The 20744-nt window shown below is 50.7% G+C and overlaps 7 non-coding genes across 7 annotated transcripts; 3 read left to right on the top strand and 4 right to left on the bottom strand.

Annotated features, from left to right (window-relative positions):
- Window positions 1–858: 858 nt before the first annotated feature.
- On the bottom strand, window positions 859–930 carry TRNAE-UUC (transfer RNA glutamic acid (anticodon UUC)). The gene has a single exon. It is a non-coding gene; the product is annotated as a tRNA-Glu (tRNA).
- A 455-nt stretch (window positions 931–1385) lies between these two features.
- TRNAC-GCA (transfer RNA cysteine (anticodon GCA)) lies at window positions 1386–1459 on the bottom strand. The gene has a single exon. It is a non-coding gene; the product is annotated as a tRNA-Cys (tRNA).
- Window positions 1460–12653: 11194 nt separating this feature from the next.
- On the top strand, window positions 12654–12735 carry TRNAS-GCU (transfer RNA serine (anticodon GCU)). The gene has a single exon. It is a non-coding gene; the product is annotated as a tRNA-Ser (tRNA).
- Window positions 12736–13935: 1200 nt separating this feature from the next.
- TRNAE-UUC (transfer RNA glutamic acid (anticodon UUC)) lies at window positions 13936–14007 on the top strand. The gene has a single exon. It is a non-coding gene; the product is annotated as a tRNA-Glu (tRNA).
- Window positions 14008–16753: 2746 nt separating this feature from the next.
- TRNAI-AAU (transfer RNA isoleucine (anticodon AAU)) lies at window positions 16754–16827 on the bottom strand. The gene has a single exon. It is a non-coding gene; the product is annotated as a tRNA-Ile (tRNA).
- Window positions 16828–18761: 1934 nt separating this feature from the next.
- TRNAF-AAA (transfer RNA phenylalanine (anticodon AAA)) lies at window positions 18762–18843 on the top strand. Its single transcript has one exon. It is a non-coding gene; the product is annotated as a tRNA-Phe (tRNA).
- Window positions 18844–20051: 1208 nt separating this feature from the next.
- TRNAT-AGU (transfer RNA threonine (anticodon AGU)) lies at window positions 20052–20125 on the bottom strand. Its single transcript has one exon. It is a non-coding gene; the product is annotated as a tRNA-Thr (tRNA).
- Between the last annotated feature and the right edge of the window lie 619 nt (window positions 20126–20744).

Genomic DNA, 20744 nt, shown 5'->3' with positions numbered 1-20744 from the left:
TTTCCCCACCTAACAGCCGCTCTACAGCAAAGCTGGGTTTATCCCCACTCACCCTCATCTACCGTTGTGAGGTGTTTTACAGGGAGCTGACAGGAAACAGAAGAGGGGAAAACTCTGGCTGGCAGAACCGAAGCCTGGGATTGTCCTGTGCCAGGGAATCTGTGTCAGTGCCCTTGGGGATCCTGAGCAGGGTTGGTACTTGGGGTGGGGCCGGGGGCTGTTCTGAAAGGCTGCAGGCGCCGTTAGACCCATTTGTCCTTCCCTGTCTCACCCCAGCGCTGAGCAACACTCAGTGTCGGTCTGAGCATCCGTCCTGCTCTGGGACGTGTCTCTGTGGCAGGAACCTGCCCAGGCGGCTCTCGCAGTGAGGCCCCTACCTGGCAGCACCGAGCAGTGAGAGCTGAGTGAAGGGGGAGGCAGGACCAGGGGGAGAAGGCTCCATGACTGTGTGAGAGGGAGGCTCTGCCCTGGCCAGTGGGGAATCGTTGCCTCTCCGAGGGGCCCAGGCCTGGTGGGTCATTTCCCCAGGTTACTGAGTGGGGGCTGGAGCCAGTTCTGTGTTGTCTCCTTCAACAACCAAACTGAACCAATGGATCTTGTGCCGACCTGACCCTGCGCTGGGCTAGTGCTGTGTGTGCCACAGAGCTTCCTGCAGGGCTGCCCACATGGGAGAGGGGAGGGGCAGTTTGAGTCACCAGCTCTGCCCCTTCTGAAGGGCTTGTGAAAATGGCAGGTGCTGTCTTGGCAGTGAGGGAGAAGTGGAAAAGAGGCCCTGAGTGAACCTCTTGGGTCACAGCTGCTGTAACAATGAGGTAAGATGAATGACTTGGCAGATGTCAGGTGAAAAGTGAGGCTGGTTTCCCTGACTGGGAATTGAACCCAGGCCTTAGCAGTGAAAGAGCTGAGTCCTAGCCACTAGACCATCAGGGACATGTGAGCAAGGCTCTTTCCTTACCTACACTAGCCTTTCACAGGCCACTTTCTGTCCCCTTCAGGACATGGGTCCATTTTCCATTGCCCAGAGGGGACAAGAACAGAAACCAAACAGAACATCAAAGCAGCCAGACTGGGCCATGCCAGTTGCCCAACTAGCCCAGGATCCTGTCTCACAACAGCAGCCAATTTCATTGCCCAGTGGGAATCCTCAGGACAGACATTTGTTAAGTGATCCCTCCCGTCACCCATTCTCAGTTTCTAGAATACACCAGCTCAGGACACCTGCCCTGTCCATCCTGGTTAAATGCCATTCATTGTGGCCACCAGGGCTTCCAAAGTTGAGTAGCTCTGCATTAAGGGTTCTTATTAATGTCAAGAACCTCAAGCAATGTAAAGCCAGAGTGTGATGGAACTGGAAAGGAAAATATTTCCACTAGAAGGAAATTTTCCAAGGGTGCACTTGGATTTGAGCCAAGGACCACTTGATCTGCAGTCAAACACTCTGCCACTGAGCTACACCCCCTCAGAAAATGGTATCTGCAGCCAATGTTGGGAACTGGACAAGGAACAAGAGACAAGAGGCTTTTGTGTAACTCACATCCCAGGTGCCACCCTTGGGCTTGGTCTCCACACTGAGCAGGCGGGTGGCAGGGGTCTGATGCTGTCACAGCTGCAAGGCAAGTCACCCCCCTGGCCCCTGAGCTCCATGTGGGCAGCAGCCAGACCGTGTGAGTGGAACAGAGGGTCATGGGGGGCGGGGATTTGTATATTTTAGGAAGGGTCCTGAGTCCTGGCTCCCAGCCACGCACCTTGGCAGAAAGACCAGCGGCCCCTGCACAAAGCGCATTGTGGGAATAAGAGTTGGGGCAGCAGGAAAGGGGCTGGCCCCTCAGCACCAGCGAGCCGGTGGGAGAAGATGGGAGTGAATCCTGCTACCTCTCATGCGCAAAGGCAGCACTTTTCCAATGGAGCTAATTCTGCCCCACCTGCAACCTGTCTCCAGTGCTCCTGCCACTGTCTGGCCCAGGAGGGCTGGTGTCCAGCAGCTCTCTGCCCCAACGTGGCTGGCTTTTGGGGAGAGCAAGTAGGAAGTGGGGGCCGGGGCTGGGGGGGGGGCCTACTGGAGCCACTTAGCCCCCTGGCTGGCAAAAAGAAAAATTGGAAATTTCGCCCGTCATTGGAGAATGTGGGTATCAATCCCACTACCTCTCACATGCAAAGCAAGCGCTCTACCACTTGAGCTAATTCCCCTGCTTCACATACAAGGGTCTTCTTGGAAGCTCTTCCCTTCTCCACAGAGACGTCGGCCTTCTAGGTCAGTTAGTCGTGGGAAAGGAGAAGGCTCCAAAAAGGCCTCAAGGGCAGATCTCAAGGAGACTCCCTGCAGCAAAGCCATGGGGGGGCTCTGAGATGGCCCCTGCCCTGCAGCCTGTCCCACCTGGCCATTGTCATGGACTCTCTGTGAGGTCATCACCTCCCAATCTCCATTAGCCAATAAGCTGAGGGGCTGCAAAAGGCCCTTGTGATGTCACTGCCACACCCACTCCTGCCCTCCAGGGCTAATGTCCTGCCCCAGGCAGCCCCTTTGCCTGGCTGAGCTGCTCCCAGGGGTGAAAGTGACACATTTCTCACAGGGCCTGTTCTATTGGGCACCACCCCTTGGGCTGGGCAGGAGGGAGGGGGAGGCTCAAGGCAGGAAGTGGGGGGAGGGGTTGTGATAGGACAGTACCTGTAAGAAATTAAAATGTGGAGTGTGGGAGGCTCAAGGCACGGATTTGGGGAGTGTGTGAGAGTGGGGGGGGGGCTCAGGGCAGGGGTGAGGATGTGGGAGGGTAGAGAAGTCAGGGCACAGGATCTGGGATATGGGGGAGGCTTGGGGCTGGGACTGTGTGTGTGTGTTGAGGGGATCCCTCTGCTCTGTGCTCCCTGAGGCCCTTTAACACACAGGGACTGACCTGGGCGCAGGCCAATGAGGGGGGTTTCAGTGAAGCTACATGTAAATGGATCCCTCTAGCAATCCCTGCCAGCCACACGCACAGGGGGAGGGGACTTTAGCCAAGGAAGCAGAAGCAGCCACTCTGAGGGAGGTTTAGAAGCAAAGATGGGCTGCTGCCAGGATGGATGGGGGGATGTCACAGGGCACGAGCATGGCCAGGGGAGCAGAGAGGGCCCTGCTGCACCGAGAGACATGCCAAAGCCTGGGATTGAACCAGGGACCTTTAAATGTTTCATCTAAGGCTCCGCACACTGAGCTGCCAACAAACCCGTCTGGCTCATTATTAACTGTCCAGGGTGTTTGGCAGCCGTGTCACAGCCTGAGTGTTGCTCAGCACTAGTAGGAGACAGGGAGGGACAAAATGGTCCTTTCAGAACAACCCCCAGCCCTAACCCCAAGGACCAGCCCTTCCCTCCACCCTTACTGGGGTCTGCTGGGAATTGCCTGGATGCCAGCCCACCCCAGTGTCAGCCTAAGGATTGACTGGTCTGTAAAAGCTGCATCCTGGAAATGAGGAAGCAGCTAAAGTTGATGTGTAAAAGGGAAGTCAAATCCCCCGGAGCCATTGATTCCCCTATGAGGGGCACGTACAATATACATACATTGCTAATGCTTAGATATATTTGCTATTTGTATAGGAGTAAGACATGACAAAGGTCAAGGCCTGTCACAGGTAATAACTTATAATAAGGAGACGAGGGGAGGTGAAACCAGTCTTCTGTTAAGTAGAGATATGGATAGATTCCACATCCTTTAAACTTGTGACCGGCTCAAGCAGGAAAGGGAAAAGGGAAGTATGGCTTGCCCATTGTTCAGCAAGAGTGAATGAATGTAATACAGCTGTAACCGCAAAGTCAGCAAGTAGGCACTGTATTTAACCTCGTTTGGAAAATTAACCTGACCTATAGGAATGCTAAACGTCAAAAAATGAAGTAACCTATCATGTTAAGGCACCTAAACCAGGAAGGATGTGAACCCTATAAAAACCCCTGCATATGAGATGTTGGGGGTCGGCTCTGATTTGAACATTGAGTTCCTTAGCCGTACCGTGGTTGCAACCAATAAACTTGAGTTGGACCCAGCCTGAAAGTGTGACTCTCTTCTTGGGGTAAATCAGACTAGCCTCCAAGGGGACGAAACCTTGCAATTTATGCAACAAATTGGCACCCCAGATGGGACATCCCTTGGACTACTCCGGAGTCGGACGACAAGATTCGCCGTAGGTGACCGTGAAGTGCGCACCGGACTGTTTGAGTCCGTCACGGCACCGAAAGCGTGAGTCGGGACATCCGGAAAGTTAAAGGAGTCTCTATTGAATGAGTCAACTAGGCTGTAAGGTCCGAAGAGAAGGCGCCGGGGCAGAGACAGAGTGAGTATACCGATAATTCCCTGTGTTTTGGGTAGTGTTGGTAATTCGAGAACTGTCCTTCGAGGACAGTAGGAACTTCGAATAAACACGGTGTATCCGGTAGGAAAACACGTATAGGGTAGGCGGGTCGCACCCGAATGGTAAAAGCCTCTGTAAGCCCCAGAAGGAACACCATGAACCCGTGGGTTGCGTGGGGAAGTTATGAGGAGTTAGGAAAACTCCAGTGGATTGCTTTTGTTTTTAGTAGGAGTACTCTTGTTCTTTGTTTTAATGATTTGTTGGAAACCTAAATTGTGAAACCACAGGTTTGTGTGTAAGCATGACTGTCGCTGACCAGGTCTGAGACTTAAGCTGACTCCAGCCGCCCCAAGAATCCTGCAAGGGGAAACCCGATGACCAGGATTTCTTGATTGCAAGGGGGGTCAGACGAACCTCGTGACCCAGCGAGTCTCCAAGCCCCCTGTTTGTCTATATTTGTTGCTGTCTAATAGGCCCGTCTTAAGTGTCACGGCTCCACAAGGGCACACCGGTGTCTCTAGTGAGGCAGCCAAGCGCTGGACCCTCTCTGAGTTCGGACGCTAAAAGCTGGTGTGGTGTCATTCCATCGACACACGGAGCCGCGATAAAAGCTTGTTGACTGTGTATGTGTGTGTGCGCGCAATATATATAAATAGATAGATATGGGTTCGGGAAGTTCCCGGATAGAAAACTCCGCAACCCCATTGGGATGCATGTTACAGAATTTTAGTAATTTTAAAAGTGACTATAGAGTAAAAATGGCAAAAGATGAGTTAATTAAATTTTGTCAACTTGAGTGGCCTACTTTTGGTGTCGGATGGCCAGATACGGGCTCCTTTGATGTAAACCTGGTATCCCTAACACATAGCGTTGTGACGCGGGACGGACAGTGGGATCACTTCCATATATTGATTGTTGGTTATTCCACGTCCAGATCGACCAAAATGGATATTAAAATGTAGTATGGGTGTGTGTAAGGTCATGGCTGCAAAGGCAAAGACCTTGGGATGTAAAAGCCCTGAAATACTGGCTCCCTCTAGTGATGAGGAATTTGAGTCCTATGGAAAAAAGAGGAAACCCCCTTCTTCTTCAGGAGGGTCTGGCCCTATTAGAGAGAATGAGAATTGTTCCTCTCCTGCCACTTCAGGAGGAAACAGTAACTCTGAAATCATAAGTGAACTTACATCTGAAAAGTTACCCCCCCCTTATCAGACTCCTGCTGGTTCTGGATTCACTTCAGCCCCCCCTGCAGAGGCTGAAGTGAGGGGGGCTGAGCCAACAGGGTGGACTACTCAATTCGGGCAAAAAAAATACTTCTTGCGAAAAGGCCCATCAGATCCGGGATCATCATACCATCAGTACCCCCTTAGAGAAGTAATAGAGGAGGGAAGATAAGAGAGCGCAGAAGCAGATGGCAGTGCTGGCTGCAGCACTCTCCAGCAACCAGAGGCCGGACCATAAGGGGCCCCCTCAGAAAGGAAAGGGACGGGTAGCAGTTGATGAATGTGTGCACTGATGGGGAAAAAGGACATTGGAAGAGAGACTGCCCAAAAATTGAAGGCAAAGGGGAAGAAAAGACAACCGGAGAACCGCCAGATGCGGGCAGAATCCTCCGGAGAAGAATCTAGTTGAAGGGGACGGGAATCTAAGGCCACTACCCTACGAGCTAAAGCTCGAAAGGATCCCATGGTAAAAATAAGGGTGGGTGGCAGGGACTATGAGGCTTTGGTGGATACTGGAGCCACATTTTCTATGATTCCCGTAAAACCCCCCTCAGCTAAGGAAAGTGGAAAGCATGTGACGATAGAAGGAATTGAGGGAAAGAGAAGCAGGCTACCCGTATGTAGACCCCTCCTCACGAAGATTAGAAAAAAAAAAAATTATGTTAGACCATGCCTTTGTTGTTTCATCTGCATGCCCAGTTGCCCTGCTAGGGTGAGATATGCTAATTAAGCTGCAAGCTAAAATTTTCTTCCGTAGTGATCAGAATGTAGTGCAGCTGCCGGTGAAACAGGGCTCAAATTACCAGATGGCCCTCTGTGCAGCTGAAATGCTGTTAGAGACAAAAGGGACTGAGGTCTTAGAAGGAGTCAATCCATGTGTATGGGCAGATGAGACCCCTGCCCGAGCAAAGTTTGTGACTCCAGTAAGAATTCCTCTCATTGAAGGAGAAGGCTCTGTGGGTGTAAAGCCATATCCCCTGAGAGAAAAAAGAGCCACCTGGATAGGCTTAAAGCCATTAATCGAACAATTCAAAAGATATGGCTAGGTAGTAGAAAGTTCCTCTCCCTTCAACACCCCTATTTTAGGGATGCCAAAACCGGATAGCGTCTCTTATAGACTCGTGCAAGACTTACGGGCAATAAATAAGAAAGTTCTTGTAGACCATCCTATGGTCCCCAACCCACACACTATCTTAACACAAATTCCAGCAGACACAACAGTGTTTACGGTATTAGACTTGAAAGATGCTTTCTTTTCTATACCTTTACACAAAAGTAGTTGGAAATTATTTGCTTGTGAATGGGAAGACCCGGACACCCATCACAAAACCCAGCTGTTGTGGACTGTGTTGCCCCAGGGTTTTGTGTCATCCCCCCATATTTTTAGGACGACATTGCAAAAAGATTTAGAAGACTGGAGGGGGCAGCACCCTGAGGTAGCTCTCCTCCAGTATATTGATGATTTGTTGATTACCAGTCCTGATATGCAAAAGGGAAAAAGGGCAACGGAGCCCCTGTTGAATGCCCTAGGGAAGAAGGGATATAAAGTTTCACAAGAGAAGGCCCAAATATGCACCTTCCTAAGCTATGAGATTGAAAAGGGAATGCGGGCTTTGAGCAAGGATCGAATCCAAGCAACTTCAGGAAATTCTCAAGCCCTTCTTAGCAAATAGAAAATGACAGCCTCTACGGCTAGAAACGCAGGCAACCCAAAGATGTTTCACAACATATGAGTGGGGGCCATCCAGAGGAAAAAAACATAACAAACAGTTAAAACCTTTCCCTCACACACTGTTATAATTGGCTTGAGGGCGTGGGGGAAGGTAACTTAAAAGCCACCCAGATGTCAACCAGTAGAAATTGAATGTGAAGATGTAATCACTAAAAACTAAATCTGCCTTAACAAGGAGACACATTCTGCAACATAAATCTCCTTACAGAACATGAGCAAGTGATTCACCCCAGAGCCAGCAGCATAACTCAACTGCTGCAGCCTGGATGTTATGAAAATCATATACTGAAAAGAATTAGGAAGTGTGGGGGCTAATTAGAAAGCCCACTCTCCTTACCAAATTAATGCTAGACAAATCTGTGTAATTAAGAAAAGTCATTTAGCAGGATCAAGACAGATCATAAGGGAAAAAAAAAAAAAAGAGCCCGGTCTGCAATACGAGAGGGAAACAGAACCATGCCACTGTTGGGGAGGGCTAGTAACTCTAAGGTAATTCAAGGGAGTGGAAGGTCACGAGTACCGATGAAGCGCTCTTGTTCTCAGAAAGTTGCAGCTCACTCGCACATGAAAATGGTAAGGAACTAGCTGTAACCTGTTCCCCTAGCAGATCTTAGGCAGTATTTTAAGTTATAATAGGCCACCCCGATGGGGGGGAAGAAATGTTTTCTTGTCTTTCAGATCATCAGAAAGCGCTGGCGCCAGTTGAAGAAAAACAACAACAAAATGCCATGGTTCTGTGTCATGACATGTGTTTGTGTTCTGTCCAAGTTTGTCTTGTGTGTCTTAATTGTAATACGTATTGCAAATGTTGTGAATAGAAAATTGTTTAGGCTAGGAGAATGTTAACAATGTCTCCACAGGTGAACAAAAAGAACTGGAAGGAAGCAAGGAGTACATCACGTGAACAGAAGGATGGGAGACAGGACTAGCTCCTTCCCACCAGACTAGTTTTGCTTTAATGGCCATTGCTAACTTGCCCTCATTTGGATATCATCAACCAGGACTTTAAGGACAAAATGGAGCCTCCCAGTTGTGCACCATGCCCTGAACAGGCCCCTGTTCCAGAACAAGGACAACTGTCACTGGTCCTTACCTTGATGATGTTCCACACTGGTACAGACCAGTTGTGTGCTAGACTGGTTAATCAAATTGGCAAATGCCTGATTAGGCAATGACAAGGCTTAGCAGATACCATCGCAGATTGGTTTGAGCCTGGTAACCCTATCAGCAACACTTATGTCATAGCCCAGAAATTGTATGAGAATCCAGACTTGTAAATGCAGTAATATCCAGTGCCCGTAAAGGCCTACACACCAGCCAAGCTAATCAATTGATCCTAAATAGTTTGAAGGATCTGTCCAGCTCTGTAGACCTAACCTGATGTTTGGACCAGAAACTAATTGGATTAGAAGTAAAATAAAGAAATTAGAAGGCCAGTATTGAAGAATAAGGTAAGCTTTAGCCACTACCACTTAGTTCTTATGGTGGTGAGTCCCCAATCTCCCCTGTGCCTACCCATGGGAGTAGGGAAAGAGAGAATCCATGAGGACCCAAAGGCCCACCTGGACAGGGCATAGTACAACCATTTGTTTTTGGTCTCTCTGAGGATTCCTCACTCAGATCAGATCAGAATGGTAACCTCCCTGCTTGTACCAAAGCAAGGGCATATAGATAGAATAGAAGGCATTGCTTATTCTGAAGGTGTGGGAGCCTCCCTATACCCAGGGATTGTTGCACCCACTTTGATAAGGAAATTTTATGTACCTGCCCATTTAACATCATGACGAATCTGCCTAGGCTTGATGTGGTTGTCATAGAAAAACAAATGAACATCGAGCTGGTCCAAATGAACGGTACCTACTGGTGTTTGACTACCCAGACAGATCACTCCATCCTGCCCCTCTGTATATCCATCTGTGTGCATAACGGTCCCTCATCAAGCGGCCTAACCGTCAATAGAATGTGGACATATCGCACTTTGGTAGTGGAGATAACTACACATGAGATGCTGAGTGGCATGGCGGAAGTAAGTACCAAGAGGAGGGTTTACTGGCCCTGCAGGCAAAGATCAAGAAGTTGGTGGCCAATGCCCAAAGATATATTGGGGCTAGCCGTCTGAGGTACACACAGATAGGGAAACACCGTGGACCATGCCAAACACCTATCTCTGCAGCACTCAACCAGGCAGTAGAGGTCAAACCTATAATCATGGGCAGTGCCAGTAAGGCGACGAAATATCTTGGGGATGGATTTGAATAGTGTTTGCCAAATTATGTAGAGAGTTTTGATTTTAACATTTATAATAATGATAGTGCTGTACCAGCACTTCCAGAGTAAATTAAAATCCCTTAAATTGTTGTATTTAACCTAGTAGATTAAGAAGAACCCCAAAGTCAAGAGAAAAGAACTATAGGAGTAAACTGAGGCAGTCCATGGTATCTTGCTAAGGACTGACAAACTCAAATAATTAAGTCAGCCTGAGAAGCGTATGCTACAGCAGTAACTGCGACCCTGGTTCCCCTGGCAACCACATGCCAAAAAGGCCTCACTTTGATAAGGCCGGTATCAAGCAACCGCGTGGGATTGTTTTTATGGTTTGCTTTATTCCTAGGAAATAACCTTGGTTCCAAAAGAGCTAGCTGGCTTTTGGCTCAGAGAATAAAGACTCTTATGTCCATCAGCGCTGTGAAGTGCCAAGAACTGACTGTTAGCCAATGCTTCCCATTGCAAAATGATCCTACCCCGACTGCTGATAAGCCTCTCTCCCTTCTGGTCCTGCTTTCCCACCTGTTGGACACCAGAAGAATCGAAATATTACAGGGTGATGTGCTAGTAACCTCTCCCCTGCATGATGCTGAACCACGACTGTTTCAAAGAAAAAGAGGAAAACTCTTGTTGTGCTATGTTGGTACACATTCCTGTTTAGTTTTGTTTTGTTGTGATTATATTATGCTTAATGCCCTGTTTTATACCTTGTATAATTGCCTCTATATGTCGCACTGTATTGACTACTGTCAACCGTGAAATGCTTGTACATTACCAAAGATTAGCCAAAGAAGAAACTGATGAGGTATAAGAAAGAGAAAGCCTCTTGAGGGGGGAATTGATGTGTAAAAGGGAAGTCAAATCCCCCGGAGCCATTGATTCCCCTATGAGGGGCACGTACAATATACATACATTGCTAATGCTTAGATATATTTGCTATTTGTATAGGAGTAAGACATGACAAAGGTCAAGGCCTGTCACAGGTAATAACTTATAATAAGGAGACGAGGGGAGGTGAAACCAGTCTTCTGTTAAGTAGAGATATGGATAGATTCCACATCCTTTAAACTTGTGACCGGCTCAAGCAGGAAAGGGAAAAGGGAAGTATGGCTTGCCCATTGTTCAGCAAGAGTGAATGAATGTAATACAGCTGTAACCGCAAAGTCAGCAAGTAGGCACTGTATTTAACCTCGTTTGGAAAATTAACCTGACCTATAGGAATGCTAAACGTCAAAAAATGAAGTAACCTATCATGTTAAGGCACCTAAACCAGGAAGGATGTGAACCCTATAAAAACCCCTGCATATGAGATGTTGGGGGTCGGCTCTGATTTGAACATTGAGTTCCTTAGCCGTACCGTGGTTGCAACCAATAAACTTGAGTTGGACCCAGCCTGAAAGTGTGACTCTCTTCTTGGGGTAAATCAGACTAGCCTCCAAGGGGACGAAACCTTGCAATTTATGCAACAAAGTGACTCTGGTGGGACTGGAACCCACAGCCTTTGAATGTCTTGCTGGACTCACATTAACCACTACAGCTTAGAAGTCCAATGTGCTTTCCATTGCACCCCAGAGCCTGATGGGCTGGTGAGTTGGATACCTCCACTCTCTGCTTTGCAGCATGGCATTGCTGGGGGGGGAGGGGGGGGTCTGTCTCTTTTGGGAGAGAAGGAAGGAAGATGGAGGGGGCCACTGAAATTAAAGGACAAAGCTGTAATTGGAGAATGTGGGCATCGATCCCACTGCCTCTTGCATGCTAAGCGAGCGCTCTACCACTTGAGCTAATTCCCCTGCCTGCGAGAGTCCCTGCTGCCTCACCCACCTTGTTCCAGAGCCCACAACATCCCTGCGAGTGCTACTTGTGAGACTCACACCTGTGGGTCGGCTAGCTCGGAGGTTTAGAGGACGTGGTGCTCATATCACACTGACGCGTCTTAAGAGCAAGCCCCTTATATCAAGCTATAACAGGCTCGCTATTCCGACGTCCCTGCATGGGGATTTATTTCGAAGTGCTGTGTAGCCAGCCCCAAATTGCAAAATAAGCTATTTCAAAATAGGCGCATTGATTATTTTGAACTATGGGATGCACCCCTAGTGAGTTAGAGTTGAACTCTGCCCCCAGCTCCCTGCTCCACCCACCCACGTACTGACTCCCTCGCTGCCATGGGGCTGTTTGCATTGGCCTCTTCTCTCTGTAGCCAGGCTTCAGCCAGGACTGAGACTCAGGCAGGAGAATGTGACCCGGCTCCCTGCACCTGGGCCCTGCATTTCTCATCCCTTCAGACACACTTGCTAGTGGAGGAATAAATCACAGTCACATGAGTGTAGATTATGAAATGTTGTTGTTGCCTTGGAAACTCCCCACAGACCTTCCCCTGGGGTCCCGGGCAGCCCACTCACATTGCACAGCTCACTTGAGATGAGGGTGCTGTGTAGACGTGCCCGTCCTGTTGAGGGCCAGCCTACTGGGGGGAGGCTCTGGCCACTTCATTTCCTCGTGCCTCTCAGGCTGTGTTTACACTGCAGGGCTACGTCTACACTGCAGGCTTTTTGTGCTAGAGCAACTGCTCTTGTGTAAAAACTTGCAGAGCGTCTACACTGAAGGCACATTTTGGCGCAAGTAAATGTATAGTGAAGCATCAGACAACAGGGCTTCTTGCACAGAAGTTATTGCTCTCCCCACGAGGAATAAGCCCTCTTGTGCAAGAACTCGCCCACAAGGAGGCAGTGTGGACGGGCAACAGGGGTTTCTTGCTCAAGAAAGCCGAATATCTAAAATGCCCGTCAGAGCTTTCCTGCGCAGGAGAGCGTCCACACTGCCATGGCTGCTTTTACAGAAAAGCACTTCTCTTGTGCAACAGCACATGGCAGTGTGGACACACTGTTGGGCAAGACCTTTTGCACAAAACAGTTCTTGAGCAAGAAGTCTGCAGGGTAGATGTAGCCAGGGGGTGTTTGGGTTTGTTACCAGCACTGAGCTTTGTACAACAGCCCAGGGTACATTGTGAAAAGCCAAAACCTTCCCGCCCTGGGTGTCCTTGGCCAGTCAGCAAGTGGCAGAAAGGTTCCCTGAAGTGCTGACTTCAGGTGATTTAAAGCAAATTGTAACAGCTCAGATGAGGTGGCCGAGTGGTTAAGGCGATGGACTGCTAATCCATTGTGCTCTGCATGCATGGGTTCAAATCCAATTCTTATGGGGTGTTTGCAGCCCTCTCTCTTGCCTCTCTCAGAGGTTCAATGCCAGCCCCTCCTGCAACCCTGCCTGCCCCACAGGGGAAATCTCCACAGAAACACTTCCAGCTGGGTCCCTCAATCCTTTCTGCCCTCAAGGGGAAACCTCACAAAGGAGGCACCAAGCCATGGGGGTCTCTGAGATGCCCCAGCCCTGCAGCCTGTCCCACTTGGCTGTTGCCATGGCCCCTCTGTGAGGTCACTGCCTCCCAGCCAATGAGCTGAGGTGCTGCACAAGGCCCTTGTGATGTCACTGCTGCCTTGCAGGCTCATGTCCTGCCCCTGGCCAGCCCCTTGGCATGTGTGAGCTGCTCTCCCTGCCCCCGTCACTCAGGGCTGGTTCTGGGGCTCACACAGGGAACATCAGAGGCTGCTCAGGGGGCCACATTGCTAGGCCAAGGGCCCTCCTGTGGGGCTGTGAGTGTTGCTGTCCCTGCTGTACAGACAGGGCCATAGAGCCTCAGGAGGCTGCAGCGGTGGGAGACACTTCCCTGGTTTCGGGAGGGAAACGAGATGTCAAGGCCCATGACTTGGAGCCAGCTACCCATACCCATGGAAAGCTGATTTTCAGAGGGGTGTGATCAGCCCTTCCTGTGTATCTGGCTTCTTCAAAGGGGCTTAATCAGGAGCTAAAAGCTGAAGAAGTGACATTTAGAAGGGAGAATTTCTGTCTCTGGCACTGTCCCACCTGACAAAGAATTTACATTCCTCTGCTTTCTGAGACAGTTGACAAGGATGCTCCACAGTGGTTCTCTCTCTCTCTCCCTCTCTGCAGAAGCTGTTCAGACCCCTCACTAGCCAATGCTGGTGTTAGGTGCAGCTCTGAGTGCTAAAATCCCAGGTGTGCAAAGTCAGAATGAAGGGGATGCATTTTGCTCTAGAAGTGACAGTCGGAGGGAGGTGGCTGGAGCAGAGCAGGGTCTGTCTGGAGACAAAGCGGAGCCTGAGGATGAGAAGGCCCATGAGAGGCAGAGACTCCAGAGCGGGGGGGGCTAGTTATTTGGTCTGGCAAACTGGCATGGCCCAGTCTGGCTGCTTTGATGTTCTATTTGGCTGTTCTTGTCCCCTCTGGGCAAGGGAGAATGGACCCTCCCCCCATCCTGAAGTGGACATTAAATGGCCTGTGAAAGGCTAGTGTAGGTGAGCAAGGAAACATGCTTTATGTGTCCCTGATGGTCTAGTGGTTAGGATCCAGCACTTTCACTGCTGTGGCCTGGGTTCAATTCCCAGTCAGGGAAACCCCTGGCAACTTTTACCAAACAACTCCATAGTCAACTTTTATGGCCTTAGTCAACTTTCTTGCCACATGTTACAGCAGCTGTGACCCAAGAGGTTAACTCAGGCTCCTTTCCCACCTCTCCCTCACTGCTAAAAAAAGGGTCTAATGGTGCCAGCAGCCTTTCAGAACATCCCCCAGCCCTTCCCTCCCCCTTGGCTGGGCACTGCCTGGGCTCAGGCCTCCCCAGTGCCAGCCTAAGGGCTCTGGAGAGCACAGGGCAGCTCCAGCGGCAGAGTCCTTTTTTCTGAAGTAGTTTAAACCCAGCCCCTTGGTTCCAACTAACTTTACTCCTCATTTTTTGCCCTCTGTGTCTACCCTTCACCACACTCTAACCAACTGAGCTAGCCGGCTTACAAAAGTGCAGTTCCACAGCTCACCAGTGGCCCTTTCAAGAAAGGCGTCTCAGGCAGCTGCAGGGATGTCTCTGAAGCTGCCAAGGGCTCTTCTCTGACAGGGCCACTAGCGACTCACTGTGACGTGGGCTGGCTAGTCCAGCTGGTTTGAGGGTTGGTCAAGGTGGTTGGTGGCCGGCAGACCCAGGGCAAAGAGGCAGCCGGAATCTCTTGCTGCCAGCACCTTGCCTCCCAGCTTCTTCCCTGCCAGCAGCAGCCGCAGCCCCTTTCGGCCACTGGGTCAGCCCGGAAAGGGAGGCAGGAAAGGGGCCTCAGTTTGCAGGTTTCCGAGTCCTGAGCGCTGCCTATGACACCAACCACCCCTCACTCAACTGGGCCAAACTGGTGCCCAGTTCATGCCCACTGGGACCTGCTTTACTTGGTTTCTTTCCACCCAGAGCCCCCTTCTTCTCCTGGGCTGTGAGGAGCATCACTGGGATACTCTCATATCCCAGCACAGGGCCATCTCTCCAGTGACAGGAGACGGGGCTGGGCTTCTGACCTGCTCCACCGACACCTCCCGTCAGTCAGCTCCATCACTCAGGGCATGCCAGGGAGCTGAGTGATTGTGCCCTTGAGTGGCATTCTCAGCCAGCCAATCAGCTTTGTGAGGAGTTCATTTAGATGGGGCAATGAGCTGTCTTGTTAGGCCAGCAAGGAAGCAGCCAAGGCCCCACCCCCAGGGAGCCGGCTGGAGACCATGTGGAGGGAGCTGCTGCCTCTCCCCTGTGTAGCCGGCACTTTCCCAGGGGGGCAACTCTGCTCCCTGGGGCCTGTCTCCATCGCTTCTGTCACCGCCAGGCAATGGGAGAGCGAGTGGACTCCCCAAGGGGCCCACGGTGAGAGACAGGGGGCTGGCGGCTCAGGGAGGGGCGGTCCCAGGAGGCAGAGGGCACCTGTGACTCTCGGCTGGCAGCTGACACTCTGCTCCTTGCTTCCCTCCCGTTGCTTCACCTCCCAGGGCTTCTTTCTCCTTCCCTGTCCATAGCAGGCAGCTACACAAAGGCAAGTCACCAAACCAGACACCCCTGTGGCCAGCATGGGGCTTGCACCCACGACCTGGGCGTTATCAGCATCAAGCTCTAAACAGCTGAGCCAGCAGCCCACGAGGGGCCCTTTGGGAAAGACCCCACAGGCAGCCACGAGCTCGTCTCTGATGGGGCCACGGGCGACTCACTGAGCTGTGGGCTGGCTAGTGCAGAGGTCAGAGGATCAGGAGCCTGGGTGGGTTCAGGGGGGCCTTGAGCAGGTTCGGGGGAGGGGCTGCTGGGCCACTGACGCAGGTGACCAGTGGTTGGCAGCAGCGTTGTGGGCTGGGCACATGGTCCCAGTCTCCTGGACATATGGAGCCTCTGGAGCCTCCCTCTGTGGCTTGGGCTGGAGGAGCCTGCCCCCTGCAGGGAGCCTTGGGCCAGCCACTGCAGCAGGAGGGCATCAGATCACCCCACTGGGGACAATGGAGGGAAGAGAAGAGTTTTGCCTGCTCTTGGAGAAAGCAGGCCAGGCCAAGGCCCTTTTAGCCACTGGGGCTGTGCAGGCTGGAGCCTCCCCCTACCAGTTCTCTGGCCTGAGTCCTTGCAAAGCTCTCAGCCTTTTGCCTGTTTCTGCTTCTCTGTCCATAGCTGGCAGCTAAAGTGTGTGGTTGGCAGGTACACAAGTAGTCACCACAGTGTCGGGGACTCGAACCCGGACGGCCTCTGTTCGTTGTCTGACCGCAAAGAGACAGGCAACACCAGCAAGATCCAATCACAAGCTCTTTATTGAATAGTGCGCACTTACAATAGAGAGCGGCCCGTCTCCAAAGTGAACAGCCCTGATTTCATTTACAGGTAGGCTTATATAGACAGTTCCATCGCGTCATAGACTATTCGCCCAAGCAACCAACCCCCCTTTATTAGTTAGAAACCTCTAATACCCATGCATACCTGGCCACCTATACATCATGGCCTTAAGCAATTCATAATGCATCAGCAATTTCTTATCAGCCCAAAAGACAGGTACTGGGCAATAAGGAGACAGTTTGTTATGGCCAAAGGAGAACATAAACAGGGAGTTTGGAACAAATGGGGAGAGCAGAAACAGGGAGGCTCTTTATCAGTTCTCAAAACAAACTGTTCCTCATCACAGCAGGTACAAAAATGCAGCTTCTTGCTTATCTCATTTTGCAACTTGAGCAAGCGTGTAGGGTGCGTCCCTGCTTGAACCTATCTCCAGTTCTACCCAGGGACTACCCAGAAACCTTTGTTACATTTGTTTTAGCATAACTGCACTAGGCCTATTTTTTCTAGGGCCTAACAACAGCAAACAACAGTGTGGCCAACATGGGGCTTGAACCCATGACCTTGGTGTTATTAGCACCACACTCTAACCAACTGAGTTAGCCGGCCTTCAGGAGTTGAGCTCACAAATGGCCCTTTCAGAAAGGCACCTCCGGCAGCTGCAGGGATGTCTCTGAAGCTTCCAATGGCTCTTCTCTGACAGGGTCACTAGCGACTCACTGTGATGTGGGCTCACTAGTCCAGCTGGTTTGAGGTTTGGTCAAGGTGGCTGGTTGCCGGCAGACCCAGGGCAAAGAGGCAGCCAGAATCTCCTGCTGCCAGCACCTTGCCTCCCAGCTTCTTCCCTGTCAGCAGCAGCCGCAGCCCCTTTTGGCCACTGGGAAGAGAGGCAGGAATGGGGCCAAGTAACGAGTCAGGCTGAGGGGGGCAGGCAAAGCTCATCTTGTCTTGCAGGGCCTCTGGCAACACCTTCTCTCTTGTGCGCTGCTGCTGAGGAGAAAAACACCCTGAGAGGGACCAGAAAGACCAATTTAGAAGAGTGTTTAGAGGGGGGCACCTGCTAGCGCCAGGGGGGCAAGAGTCTGCGCCTGGCCGCTCCTGGGGACCACACAAGAGACCACAAGGGTAAGCAGCAAGCTCCAGGCAGGTTAAGTTTTAGGGCCCAGCCCATCTCAGCCAGGCAGACCATAGCATCAGACTGAGCTCCAGGGGGCATCGGACACAAAACTCTCTCTCTGGGGATTCTACAGATGAGGAGCCCAAAGCTCATAAAGTTGGAAGGTTTTGCAGCAACCAGCCCAACCCCAGCGAGTCCCACTGAGATTTGAACTCAGCTCACAGGATTCAGACTCTGAGTGCTGCCCCTTACACCATGGGACCTACATGAGCCAGCAGTGACTCAATTACGCTGAACTGGAGCCTCAGCTCATGCCTACTGGGACCAGCTTTGCTTGTTTTCCTTCCACCCAGAGCCCCCTTCTTCTCCTGGGCTGCAAGGAGCATCCCTGGGACGCCCTGAGACAGGCACAGGGCTCTGCCTCCCCATAACCAGCCCCACCCCACCCAACCCAACCGGCTTTGGAAGAAGAAAGGGAGGGGGGCCTAGGTACACTGCTCCCTTCTTACACACTTCAAAAAGTCCATTTGTACACAGGCCAAGACTGTGTGGCCTAAAAGATAAAGCGTCTGACTTTGGGTTGGAAGACTACAGGGTTTGAGTCCCTTTGCAGTTGTGTTGACTGTGCTTGTGGGTTCTGGTATCTCATGCTTGGAACGGTTCTTTGTAACGATATGTATCCATTGGAAGGCCTCTAGCTATTCAGCAAATCTAACCTTTACCATTCTGCAGAGAGGCAGCAATTAACTGTAAAGCCTGGGCTCACATTCCATCCAAATAGCATTTCAATAGGGTCACACTAGGCTGTGAGAAGGGGCTTGGATCCTAAGGACACCCACTGTCACCAAGTAAGAAACAGATCTCAGGATGGGTAGAGAAAACTTAGTTAACAGCATTTTGTCTGGCAAAAAACTGCTTATCAGTGTTTGTGCAATTGGCATTCTATGATTATCATCCTCACTTTCCTATTGTTTGTCTGTGTGATCGCTGTCTGCATTGTAACTGTTTCTGTCTGCTGTATCATTAATGTTGCTGGGGGGAAATCAACAAAGGTGGTGCAGTATGATTGGTTAGGTAAATCATAATAGTATGTTAGCTTTGGTTAGTAACATTAAACTAAAATAATTGGTTAAGCAGGACTCAATTTTCACTCTATAAACTGGGGTCCAAGAAGGAGACCAGGGAGAAGAAGGAAAAGGGGAAAAGAGAAGAGGAAGAAGGAGGAAAAGGGAAAGGAAGGGAGAAGACCAAGAAGGAGGAGAGAAGCCCTGGAAGCAGAACTCACCTCCAAGGCAGCCTCAGACCAGAGCAGCCAGGACTCCTCTGCATGACTGTTGAAATGGTTTGCTGTGTGAATTCTGTCAGGTGATGTCAGGCCTGGACACTGGAATTATTTACCATTTTCCCTGAGCTGTTAAGTTTCAGAGCTGTGATGGCCAAGTGGTTAAGGTGTTGGACTAAAAAGCCAATAGGGTTCCCCTGCGCAGGTTCAAATCCTGCTCACAGAGAGTCCTGTGTTTTGGTCATACCCCTTCCTAGGCCAACAAGGTACCCAAACTCTGAGACCCGGGAGAAGAACCTGCCAGTCCCATCAGAAGGGACACCTGGGCTATGTCTACACTCACAGCTTCTTCCATGAGTAATATGCAAATGAAGCTAAGTTTGGAATATTACTGAGCCTCATTTGCATAGCTAATGAGCCACCATTTTTTTCAGAAGAGACTCTTGCACAAGAAGGAGCGTCTACACTGCCTCTTCTTGCGCAAGAAAAACCCTCTTACGCAATGCCATTACACCTATTACTTTTCACTAAACACAATTATCAGACTGCCCAGTGCACATTCCTACCTTCCTTTGTGCACACAACATACCTGGGGCTCTAATTACTGGCCACCTGCCTTTCACACAGATCGTTGATCCTTGTGACTTTCAGGTACATTCACATGGCAGCTGTTTGAACATAATGTGCTTCTATTGCATGACCAGCACCAGAGTCTCCGGTTGTGTCTACACTGTGAGTTTTCTCAGCAAAAGATGTGCTAATGAGCAGGGCTTGCCAAGCAGCGGGGAGCTCTGCTCGCCAGCCACGCGATTTCGCATGGTTCTGCGCTCTGCGCACACGCAGATCGTTCTGCACATGTGCAGATCGCTCTGCTCCAGCTCTTCCGGGATGTAATTACTTACATCCATAGGCAAGTAGATTACATTATTTGCAGAGCCCTGGTAATGAGGGTCTCATTTACATGAGTCATGATCTCATTTGCATATTTTCTGACAAACTGGTTTTGTGCTAGGGTTGTTGTGCAAAAAACAAGAAGCATGGAAGTTTTCTGTTTGTGCAAAACCCCCTTTTTCTGCAAGATCAGGATACCTCTTTTTTGGGAGCATAAGAATCTTGTGGAAAAAGGGAAATTTGTGCAAAAAAAATGTTCACACTGCTTGTTTTTGCACAGCAATCCCATTGGCTGAAAATATGCAAATGAGATTGTGACTCATGCAATTGAGTCCCTCATTAACATATTTTTTACAGAGAAAACTTCTAGTGTAGCTGTAGTCTCTATGAGCCTCACTAAATCAACCCCCTAGGGCACCTCCTGCTCTTTGCTACTATCCTACTCCCACTGTGAGGGCACCACCAAGCTCAACTGAAGGTAAAACCAACTCCAGATACATGTTGAAGAATGGTGGGAAGAAAAGACCCATTGACCTGGCAACAAGGCACCACTGGGAGTTGAACCCAGGATCTCCTGCTTACTAGGCAGGTGCTTTAGCCAACTAAGCCATGATGCCCGTCTTGGAAGCAATCCTAAAACTGTTCTACTTTATGGTTCCAGACACCCCCTTCCCATTCCAAAGTGCAGCCGTTCCCCATTCCCCTCCAGCTCTTGCTCTTGCCATGACTCAAGGTCTGCGCAGCCCAAGACATTAGATTGGCAGCTGGTACCCAAAACCTTTTTGTCAATTGTAGCAGCACCAGGCCCCAAAGGGACAGACCCAAGGCAGCCGCCTGGTCCTAAGGCCGGGACTGCAGCCAGGGGGAGGGAGAAGAATCTCTCCTTTCAGCTGGATTTGAATCAGCAACCTAAGGGCACTTGCCGAGCACCCGCTACAGGCCTCTGCTCTGCCAGCTGAGCAATGGAAGGTGCCTGGGGCAGGCTGCTTTGCCTATGTTGGCCCTCTCATGAGTGCCAGGGCAAGAGTCCCCCGAATGGGAGGGGCAGAGGAATCCAGCAGCACAGGGGTGTCACTGGCGCTTCACCCGCAGAAGGACCCTTGAGTGATCCCAGCAGAAACGCCGCGTCTCGCTCCCTGCAGCTCCCCTTGCTGCCCTGGCAGGCGCTGCCCCTTCTCCCACCGGCCTGGGCCTGGCCTCCCTCCCCCGCCCGGCACCACAGAAAGCCCCTTGGTA

The sequence above is a fragment of the Pelodiscus sinensis genome, chromosome 31 (genome assembly GCF_049634645.1).
Source record: "Pelodiscus sinensis isolate JC-2024 chromosome 31, ASM4963464v1, whole genome shotgun sequence".
Lineage (NCBI taxonomy): Eukaryota > Metazoa > Chordata > Testudines > Trionychidae > Pelodiscus > Pelodiscus sinensis.
The sequence above is the reverse complement of the archived record's forward strand: the minus strand, read 5'-3'. Positions and strand labels throughout refer to the sequence as shown.